The following is an 11,724-nucleotide window of genomic DNA, read 5'->3' on the forward strand; positions in this document are numbered from 1 at the left end:
GTTGGCATGTGCGGGGTGGGGGACAGGGCGCAACAGCTGCGCGGCCAACATCCTCCCCGGCCCCAGCGCCCCCCTGCCTGCCCAGCGCTCTGCCCTCAGCCACCGCTTTGCCACACGGATACCTGACTTCTCTCCCCTTTTCATTCCCCTTGCCCCACCCCTGTGTAGGACCCAGCTGGGATTTTTGAGCTGGTGGAAGTGGTTGGCAATGGCACCTACGGGCAAGTGTATAAGGTGGGTGTCTTCTCTCAGCTTTGTTTTGTTTTGTCTTTTCTTTTTTTTCCCCTGGTCTCGTTTTGTTTCTCTCCTCTCTTCCGCACACCACTGGCTCTCTCCGCTTTGTTGCCTGCCCGGCTCATGCCAGGCCGCCCCGGTTTGCTCGCAAAAAGTTAAGTGCGATACAAAAGGTGATGCTGATGTTACAGGACAACTGTGCCAGTTCCCTGCCCACTGTGATGTTTTCCCAAGGACAGCCCCTGGGGGTTAAGAAAAAGGGACAGAAAGGACTGTCTTAACCACCCTTTCCCCAAACTGTTTAAGATCTTCCTTAGTTTTTTTTCCCTTCTTATCAAGAATGCAACTGGCTAAGCAATCATGGGGGGCCAGCTGAGGAGGGGAATGTGCTCCTTGCAAATCCATTAAATAATAAATGAGGAAAGGAAGGTCTTGCTTTCGTGCCCTCTTAAAACAAAGGGGTTTGGCTTTGTTTGAAACTTGGGCAGGGTTTTCAACCAGGAAACCAGGTGACAAGTGGCTCTAGATGCCAGGTCTAGGCTAAGCCGTGCTGCTTGTAGGGGGTGTGTGATTGGGGCAGGGGAAGAGTCTGGGAGCAGTGACAGTAGACCAGCAGAGCAGGAAAAGATCATTGTCTGCAAACAGTAAAATCAGAATTCCTAGAATAACCTGTTAGACGAGTGTATAAAGAACAAAAAAAGTGAAGGGAGAGAGAGCCCGTGTGGGTGTGAAGCTATGGTCTACTTTTTAACGTTCAGTACAGGAAACAAATGCACATTGAGACTGCATGACTTTGCAATGAGCAGCTCTTACCAGTATGACTAATTAACTATGATCCCCATTTATTCCAATAAAATGGAAATTGGAAGAGGGCATTCTTTTCTGTGTCTTGTGTGTTTGTTGTGTGTTTTTTTTTTAAATAAGACTACAGAGCTTAACCTTTCCCCAGTTGTAAGTTGCTATTCTATACATCTCCCTAACTGTAAGCAAGCCATTTTGGTGCATCTTCTGCAAACAAAAAGCATTTGGTTTTTCTTTGAGAAAGTAAGCTCCAGCATCAAGGATAGAGGATCATACTATCCATAATGGACAAATGTCATTTAAAAGTAGAAATCGAATATCTTGACTGCTGCTGCTTGCAAAAGGCTGGAAAACCATATGGCTCAACAGGCCTGGGTAAGGTATAAAGGCTGATTAGAAGCTGACCTCTGACATTTCCCTCAGGGTAATCCATTTAATAATTATTTTTCTGTAATCTTTCTGCTACAAAGCTTGCATCACCTGGACCCTCTTTATAAGAAAAAATGGGGTGTGAATGCCTGACTTTAAACTCTCTTGTTGATTATTGCAGCTGGTATATTGTTAGTTGGTTTACCTGATAAGGCTTTGAACTAATTAGTTGATTCTTTGTTGGGTTAAGTGCCTGACAATAGGAGTTCTTAATTTCATTTTGTTGAAGTGCCCTTGAAGAGTCCTAGAAAAACTACTAAACTCATCTCCACACTACCTCAAACTTAGCCAACATATTTATCAAACAATGAATAAGTAGTCTTGATTGCATGTAAGTTAAGAGTCGTGTGTTGGAAAGACCTCATTGTTGATACTACAGTTTAGAAATTATCTAAATGCTGCTACCTTTGTTAGAAACTTCTTGGTCATAAGCATCATATTTTGGCAAGTGTGAGCTTACAATAGGGGACAGGTTCATTTTTTGTCTGTGTAAGGTGACATAAGCAGCAAGACTTTCCCAAGATAAGAACGCAAGGTTTATGGAAACAAAGGTCTGATCCTGAGTTCCTTGCATAACCTAGACACCTTAGGGCTAAGGTAAGAGTTTTGCATGTAAAAAGAATATAGCAATGGGCCCTAAATTAGTAGTTAGTTTTCTGAGTCCTCAATTCTGTGTTTGGGGTGGGAGGAGGGAATTCAGTACTGTGTCAGGATGAAAACTGACTGGATTTGTTTGTCAAATGGAAATAGATTTTCAGCCATTTAGGATTGCATTACAAACAGTCATTATAGATTTCTCAGATATTGTTAGTTTGATTTACTTCCAGGTTTGTCTTGGCATCAGTGATGATGTCATCTGGACTGTAGGTATATGGTTGGCTGGCTAACTGCCACTGCAGAGACTACAGAGGGAGCATGAGAGTGCATTACGTTATCTCTTTGTCTAATTCATATACATTGGTGATTATACTGAAGGTGGTTTGTTTTGCTTAGGCATTTCTCTTCAGAACATAAAAAGATCCTCAACCTGTTGACCATAGTCAATACTAGTTTTTTCTCTCTCAAGTCCACTCCATTTCTTTGAAAATGGCTTTTTCATGAAAAAGAGAAATTATAGAAGATAAAAAAACACAAAACAAAACAAGGGGTAGGGGGGAATGGTGAAGGTCTAAAATAGGCTTCTGAATCAATATTTAGCATTTAGAGAGAGCCCAAGTTTTGCAGTGTAGGCAGAGCCATTCACCAGTCTGGAGCATTATGTATAAATATTGGGATTTTGTGCAGTTACAAGAGTCTGCCAACATGGAATTCACTGTGGGAATGGGACATAAGCAACACTGCTTTTCAATAGTCTATCTCCTAGTCAAGTGAGTAGCTTCTACCTTTATCTTTTTAATCATAGACTTGGTTATTGTGCCCCATTTTTCTGGGGAACTCTGCATTTCAAGAAAAGCATATTATGCAGTGATGAATCAAGGGAAAAAATGAACATGAGATTCCACTAGGCTCGGTGTGATTGAATGAGATGGAAATTATTTAGTTACTATGTTCACTGTGGGAAGGTTAGTTAATTTATTGGTTTGTGTCCAAAAGCTAGCTACAGTCCACTGTCAGAGAATTTTTATTTCCTCAGTATAAGAAGTGAGGATGTGTATATGGCTTGTCTAGAGGTTGTTGGCTCTTTTGTTTCAAATGTTGAGAAGAAGAAAAATAGCAACTTCTAGTGTTCTGGGCCAGGAAGCAGGTAGTTAAAATTTTGAGATACAGCGAGTGAAGTTGCTCTGAATTTCTGTGGAAGTAGAAGATAGTCAGGTTTCTTCCTTAAAAGTATAAATTGTAATGAGAGAAGTATTTTTATTAGAATTCTAAGAGGAGTTTCTCTTCAACAGGTTATCAGCTGATTTTGAGCTGAAAGGCATGTGCAGACTTGTGCACCAATGTGTGTTTCCTTCTTTTAGATTGCAGAGCTCAGCTAGCTGTGTGTTCTAGTCATAATGTCTAGTTGTCAGGGTTTTTTTAATAAACAAACAATAGGAAATGAATTTATTGTTAATCAAGTTTCAATTTTCAACTACCATATTTTATTGACGGCTTATTTCTAGAAAAAGGTGCATATGGTATGTGAATAAATACAGTGATATACTCTGATACAACTTGCTTTTGGGAGATTATCTGAATGACATGTAACCTAAGGACATATGTAGTTATGATGTAATTGTACATGTTTTTGGGGGTTATCTTTTGGAGTAAGTTCTTTGCATACAGTGTCTTCTAGTCTTTAAGTCTATCACATTTTATCAGAGCACTGAAATGCAAATTCCAGCAATATTTATCTGTCAGCTTGTCTTAAAAATTTTCTATGGATCATTTGCAAATACTGCAAATCATCCCAAGCAGTATTGTACTTCTTTAGTTAGTTTATTTTCCAGACCAAAATAGTAAACTTCACATTTGAAGGGTAAAGTTTACTTAGCCAAAAAGAAAAAATGTTTACTTGTAATTTGAGAGAAAGTCTTAGTAAATTACTGTCTTTTTTTTTTTTATGTGCAAAACTTAGTATATAAATGATAGGGATTTGGTCACTCTTTTAGAAGTTTCATGAAATAGATCTGAAGTTAATAAAGTGGCTGCTGGTATGTAATTTACAAGCTAACTTTAGATTAAACTATAATAACATTTAATTATTTCTCTTAGAAAAAATAAAAAAGATATTAACCTTTTATAAAAACAGCTGTGGTACATGTGCTGTTACTTCTGTCCTTCTTACATATGGCAACCACGCATTTCTAGGTTGGCAGAACTGACTAGGGAAAAAAAAATTCCCATGCTAGATTTGAAGCATAACAAAAAAAAGTGCCAGAAAGCTTGGAGTTAGGGGCGACAGTCCTAAGTTCCCTTAATTCGTGCTGGTCTTGCTTTCTAAGTATCTTGTAATAGTTAATTCATAGTGAAGGCTTCTTTTGTTGTTTTATGTCGCAGCCTTCCAAAACTGCATGTAAATGATGTGTATTGTCTAAATTCTGGCTCAAAAAAGGAAATAATGTAAGATGTGGTAGTTTAAATGCTGATTTGAAAATAAATTAAACTAGGATAAATTGTTTTTCTCTCACTAAGGATACCCTCTCCCTCAATGGATTTTTATTTAAAAAGATAGCTTCTTTTTGTTGAAGGAGGGGATGTAGCGCTTGGTATTTTTAACTAATTGTTGACTGATTATATAGCATAGATGCACTTTCTTTTCTGTCTCTCTAATAAACATTCATTATTGTGGATTCAAATGATTTTTTTCAGATGTGAATACAATTCCAGTTTTATCACTATAATGTCAAACTGTATTCAGTATAGTATAGTCACTTGGTTTCAGGAACTGGACCGGATCAGCTTATTTAAGCATGAACTGCTTTCCTTCTTTTCCTCTTATTTTCTGAGGGAATTTCATTGTCCAGTACTGATTCTTTTTTTTTTTTAAATTACAAGCACTATTCTGCCCTTACCAATTCATTCAAGGAAAAAAAAGAAAAGAAAAAGTGGTATTTTTAAAAGTTTTTATAGTTGCATGTATTCTCATTTTACTCAGTTGCATTGTAAAAGGATTGCCCACTTCTGAAAAGCCCCCCGCCCCCCAAATCCTTTCAATTAAATATACAAAAGCTAGGCAGGTGGCCAGTGGGGATTACTGATATTTATTTTTATTTAAAAAAGTGCAACCTGCTAATTGTGGGTAACCACATGTTTCCTCTCCTCTTCCCTCCCCCATTCCATCTGTCTGTTTGTCAAACCTACTTTTGGTATTGTGTCTTAAATCAAATTGCAAGCTCTTGGGGCATGGGATGCGTCTTAGAACAGTTAGCATGGTGACTGCCTCTATGGCAAATCCTTCACCTGGTGAGGGTCTTTCTGTACTAGATTGTAACGTACGTAAAAATGTAATATTAAGAGCTTGATCCAACTCTTGTTAGAAGTCGGTATGCAGACTTCTCTTCAGTGGAGTTTTGGGCTTTGACTAGGACTATAGAACCTGTATCTTTTTTTTCTCCCACATCCTTTTTCATTTTGAGTAGCCACTCTGTTCTACTCTATAAACTGATCTGTTGTGGGGAGACCTCTTCTCAATACCCAGCTTCCTGTGTTGTAGCTGTTTGGAAGGAGGATTCTTCTCCCCAGCTTGTCCAGGGCGAAGACTTTCTGTATATACAGATTTCTTATTCTCCCATCACCTTCACGGAGAGATGAAAAGGTACCAGAGAAGTTTTCTGTGCAAGTCTGAGTAATAGTGGGTGGCTTTGATTGCAGAAGTGAGGAACAGGTAGACAGGCATACCACTTTTTTTCTTTCCCACAAGCCCCTCCCTTTGAGAGGTTATGAGGACAGCCTTAGCCTATATTTTTCTTTTTGTGGAGTCTTCTTCACTGCAGGGACTGCTATCGGGGACCAGCAGGAAGTCTCTAAGGCCATGAAGTAAATGTGGAGGCACAAGGGATTGTCTGTGGCTATGGTGACAGCAGCTCCATCCCTCCCATTTGGTGGAATAATGCCAGGGAATTTCCCTGAGGGGATCTCACTTTAAAAGAAGTGATCAGCCCTTTCTGCCTTTCTGCTTGTATTGGCTTTAGTATAAACCTTCAACTGCAAAGATAGCTGAGTTGTCTTATGGTCTAGTTAGTATGTACTCCTTTTCTTAAAGGTGAAACTTTTAGTTTGAACATCATTTCTAGCCTCTTGGAGTGATCACACATTTTTCTTAAAATGTCATCTTAAGGTTTTTATATATTTTGTCTCTAAAGCTAGCTCTTGCAGGACTATTTCTCATTTCTTCCACTTCCAGCTTTGAATGATATTGGCCCCTAATGTGATATTGTTAACTTATGGCAAATAGGTTGATGCAGTCATAATTGTAGAAGATCTGTATCTACAGCATTATTTTAGGACTCGCCTACCATTAATAGAGTGGTACCATTCTACTAATACTGTTCAGTGGTACTCGTACTAGTACCATTAGCTATGATAGCCTGAGGCAGGCAGAAGGCAGGGCAAGGTGGCATCTTACAGACTATTTGCTTCCGAGGCATGAGCTTTCATAAGTGACAATCTACTTCATCGGTGTCTGATGAAGTAGGTGTTGCCTACAAAAGGAAACCGGTGCTAGCCTGCCTTACCTTCTACCCACCCTTAGAGTTGATAGGGAAAAAAATCAGCTGACTTCAAAAAAGTGGGTAGGGTAGCAACTCATAACTATGCAAGATGCTTTTTTTTTTTTTTAATCAGACCCTTAAATTCAGAGTGCTCTGTCCGTAATTTTTTTTTAAAAAAGCTGTAGATAAAAGATTAAAACTACTGTCTTAAGAGACCATCTTTTTTGAACCTTTTTTGATTTAATTTGAAGGTATTAAAATTAGGTCTTGTTACTCAGTGGGAGTTTGGTCGTTTTTTTTTGAGGTTTTCCCATCTCATTTAGATATTTTTTTTTTTTAAAGTGCCTTCCTCTTGGTTGCTGCATGAAAGACTTGTTATGCAGGGTCACCACTTCTCTGCTTGTACAAGTGTTGCCAAATGCCCAGTGTACTATTTCTAAGGTTTTGGTGCCCCTACATCCCATAAAGCAACGATGAAGTAGGTTGTTACCTATGAAAGCTTGTGCCTCTTTGTACAAGTTAATTTCTAAGGGTTCAGACTGTTATGGGTGGGGAAAAAAAAAAAGAAAGAAAACAAATACGCTTTACTGGAAGAAACAGCTTGTTAGTTCAACCTGTCTCCACAGTGTCTGTATAGATCAGACGCTTCAGTGAGGCTTTTTGGTGCTTTTATCTAATAGGTGATTCAATCAGGGATTCACTCTAATAGCTGTTTAATCGGGGAGCTCTGAAGTGGTAGATGACAACCTTTTTGGCAGGTGTGCCATAAATTAGTCCTGCACTATCCCCAAGTGCTGCTCTGGTCCTCTTCCTCTGCCTGAGCTGCTGCTCCGCTTTCTGCTGCCTGCCCTCTCTGTGACTGTGCTACTTGTCCCCTCCCAAGTGTGCCTCCTGTGACACAGGTTGCTTGTGTTGCAAGTCAGCTGTTTGTGGTGCGTGCACCATGGGTTGACCACCCCTACTTTAGAGAATCTTTGCTGTTGCTTCTAGTTTTGTAGTAGAAGAGTAGCAAAGTACTATTCAAAGCCTTGTGAGGCAGTTAAAGTCGACTAGTATGGCACCTGTTTCAATTTGCTACTGCTTTGTAAATCTGTGAGCAGCATCGTGGCTAGACAGGGGTAGGTAGCTATATTAGCCTGAAATCAGGCAGAAGGTAAGGCAGGGTGGCACATTAGAAACTTGTTAAAGAAGGCTTAAGCTTTTGTAGGGGATGACATGCTTTGTCAGAGGCTGTGCACTGTTGGAGAACTTAATGTCAGGGACTGAGAACTGCTTAAGAAGTGGAGATCAACCAACCTTGCAAGAGCCTAAAAGTGCTGAGGCCTGAGGAGTCAGTAAATGGGGATTAGTCAGACACCTCAGGTGAAGTTAGAGGCTAATGCACCCTGGGCAGCCCACTGGTAGCAATCACAGCAACTGTAGGCAGGAGTAGGAGGGGGTGGAAATTAACTTAACATGTAATTCACATTCTCTGCTGTCCGGGGCAACAAACAACCCTAGCTCCACCCTTATTTTTAATATCAGTCTCTTACTAGAGTAGAGGTAGGTCTTGGCTAGAATTTGGGGTTGGAAGAATGTGAATATGAGCAAAAGGAGAAGGTGGGTCTCAGTGTAGTATCAGGAGATTTGTTGGGGAAGAAAGGAGAAAATACAGTAGGAGAGGTCAGAACATGATTTGGGGAAAGGAAGAGCAAAAGACATACTGGAATGGAGGAGAAGGGGAACCAGTCTTTAAATGGAAAACCGCATCAGGATTGGAAAGAAAGTACTGTGATTCTCAATTAAATTTTTTAATAATATATTTGTTAGAAAGCTGGCATTCTGTCAAATACAGATCTGTCTGTGCTACTCTGTCAGGGTATACTGGTCTTGGCTTTGTGGGCATGGTATCTCAGGAATTTTTCACATTGGTTGATAGGTACTTGGTACAGCCCAGTCTGTGTAACTTTGCTAGCAGAAATCTCAATAGGCAGAGTTAAAACTGTGTTTTGCTGGCATACCTCATGTTTGAGGAGGTGTTGTAGCTTTGCTTGTAAAAATGCAGCTTATACCTGCCAAAGCGTTCTTTCACAAGGTGCCTTCTCCATTGGTATAGCTGTAGTACATCAGCAACGCCTTATGAAGGGTAAACCTCTGCTAACTAAACTTTGTAACAGTGTGGTCAAGGTGGCAAAACCCCAGTGGGAATGCAGTTTTTGATATGGCTTACTTCCATCATTGTATAGTCTTTATTTAACCACCTTTGTTCTGGTACAGTTCATTAACTTGAGGAAGTTGTACCAATTTACAATATCAGTATGACATCACATACTCTCTCTGAAATAGTTGCATCGGTACAATAACTCCTGTCTAGACAAATTTTTAGACCGTTTTTAGGGCTCCAAACTCTGTTTAAAAGGCAGTACTTGTGGTTGAATGACATACCCCTGAAAGTAGGGGCCATAATGGCAATGCTGACAAACCCTTAATAGTAGAGTCGCTAGCATATGCTGCTATAGTAATCCAGAATATCCCTCCAGGGGATTGATGCAGTAGTGTCTGAATGAAACAGTAATGTATCTCCAGAGTGGAGACCTTAATTGCATTTCTTTGTGCTTCTCCAAGAAACTGATAGTACTGCATATCATTAGTTGTTTTGCAGTGAGTTAATGTGAAAAAAATGAGTTGTATAGCAAGCATTACAGATGTGTTGGCTTATTAATTGGCTGCCTTATCATTTACCCTAGATATTTATTTTCACTGGTTCAGTGTTTGATTACTTTTTTTTCCCCCGGATTGTACTATAGTTTAGTGTCTTATCCCTGTCTTCTGACTTTACTATGGCATTAAGGAGCAGAAGCTGGAAGATGCCATGTAAAAGGTGCTTGATTTCATTCCTAACTTCATGAAAGTCTGCACTTGGATGGGATCCTCTGTCAGTGAAACAAGGTTTCCTGATCCAAGTGTCATATGAAAATTGACCTATTTGGAAACCATTAATGAAGTGAATCTGCCTTTTTTTTTTCCAGGCAGTATCTCATCACTCCTTAGGTAGATTATCTATATTAAGATTTGGTACATAGCTATAGATAGCTTTGTTTGCAGACCTTTTTGAGAATCTGAGATGAGCGATTTGTTAGAAATAGGCATATTCTCCAACTGCACTCTAATTCATGACAGTAACCTTTTGAACATTTTTCTCCAATTCAGTGCTGCTTCTACAGCATTAATGTACAATTCTACAGTATTGATAGGTTAGTATTGTTAGTTTTCAGGACAGAGCTAGAAGCCGAGGTAGAAGAACATCTTAAACTTATGGTCAAGTAGAAACGCGTTAAAATCAAATTACTGATGTCAAGTCTGTCTCTTGACAGATACATTTTTTTACTTGCCTGCTACCCTACAGAACTGGCTTTTCAGCTGTGTTACCTCATGCTTTCCTCTTGCCTAACATCAGTGTAATACATTTCAATCTGGTTGTGAATATTTTATTTTTAAAATCCAATCTGCTGTAAATCTTAGTGCCCTTTCTACTAATTAACACCTTTTTTTTAAAGTGATACATTTCTCATCCCTCTAGCAACCATTATAGGTGTTCCTCTGCTGCTTATGCCTGTATTTCCAGCACCATTAGCTGAGTTGAAATATTTTAATTGTAATGTCCATTGTAAATATGGAATTGTACAGGACTTCCTGTCTTTTCTCTTTCATGTTCAGTTTATTCATAGTGTTATAACCGAGAATGAGAATATGAGAAACCTGAGGCATGGAGGTTCAATAACCACAGGGTGGAAGGTGTATGAAGGTGGCAGAGGTGAATCTAGATCTGATTTACCTGGCCTTTAATCACATGGCCACTTTCTCCCTTTAAATGAGAGATGAGATTTTAACTTTGACATTTACAGAATCCCCAAATTGGGAGAACCTATGTTAGTAAGCTTTTTCTTGCTTTGAATGGCTTGAAGACTCCTGGGTGACTGGACTAAATGGGCCTCCTATGTACTGTAGTTATTATATGTTCCTTCTCAAAGGTGATGGTGCCACACAGTTATTTATATGTTCTATCAAAAGCCGGCACTGAATCTGGCTGCTGAAATGCAACTCTGTCAACTCTTTCTTCTACAGTGACTGACTAAACCCTTTTGCAGGTAGAGATGGGGTGGGGAGATCTAAGGGCAAGATCCAAAAAAAGGAACTATGGGTCCTGGCAGACATTATCATATTTAACACAGTTGGGATCCAAGTAATTTTATGCCTTATCCTAAAACTGTCGCATCAGATGGGCGTGGTAGAATTTGTAACTTTTGGGAGGGAGAACAGTGTTCCTCAGATCCAATTCTGTGACTGCTGGAGCCAAACAAGTTGAACTGGGACTAGGGGCTGCCCCCAGCTCTGTCTTGGAGATTGGGCAAGGATTGGCCATTTGTCCTGCATCCCAGGTTTTCCTCAACACCATGTCAACAATCATCTAACGTTCATCAGGATGGGACCTGAGGATATTCCCTGCCAGATGTTGGGGCAGGAAGCAGCTGTGTATCTTGTACTTGGGGGTTGTTCTGGGGCCAGTCTGGTAAAAGCTTGATGGGGATGAGGCAGGAGATTGCTGTGTCCCAGGCATGTTCAATTTAAGGTGCTATATAGACCAGCCTCAAAAATGTAAACTGTGGAACATTTTTGTTTCTGGCTTGCCATTTTATCACACCATACATTTGTTGAGCATGTGGTATGCTGTAACTTGTGCAATTGACATTTGACTTGTACTATAAATGAAATGTCTGCCAGGGTCCTAGGACCCCAAAACAGAAAATTAGGTAGAATTTAACCTTTTACCAGTACAGTTATTTAGGTGCTGAAAAGTCTGCTACGGCACATGTGCAGAGCTGCTGCCATCTTGGCTAAGTAGAGTGATCTGAGCTGTCTCTTGCTTAAGGCTGTCTGGGGTATGTAGATGGAGCATCCCTAAGCTGAGCACCTCTGAGGTGCCTCCATCGGCAGTCATAGATTTCATAGACATTAGGGCTGGAAGGGACCTCGGGAGATCGAGTCCAGCCCCCTGCCCAAAGGACAGGAAGTCAGCTGGGGTCATAGGATCCCAGCAAGATAAGCATCCAATTTACTCTTGAAGGTGTTCAATGTAGGTGCTTGAACC

At 40.1% G+C, this 11,724-nt stretch overlaps 1 protein-coding gene across 6 annotated transcripts in view; it reads left to right on the forward strand.

The window, feature by feature from the left end:
* The first annotated feature begins 139 nt into the window (after window positions 1-139).
* MAP4K4 (mitogen-activated protein kinase kinase kinase kinase 4) overlaps window positions 140-11,724 on the forward strand; it is a 208,123-nt gene continuing 196,538 nt past the window's right edge. For all 6 annotated transcript variants that reach the window (XM_019529543.1, XM_019529546.1, XM_019529544.1 and 3 more), the window contains exon 1: window positions 140-234. The gene's annotated coding sequence lies outside the window, so the exon portion shown is untranslated. The remainder of the gene's footprint in view (window positions 235-11,724) is intronic.

Source organism: Crocodylus porosus, unplaced genomic scaffold (assembly GCF_001723895.1).
Source record: "Crocodylus porosus isolate Cpor-Errol unplaced genomic scaffold, CroPor_comp1, whole genome shotgun sequence".
Classification (NCBI taxonomy): domain Eukaryota; kingdom Metazoa; phylum Chordata; order Crocodylia; family Crocodylidae; genus Crocodylus; species Crocodylus porosus.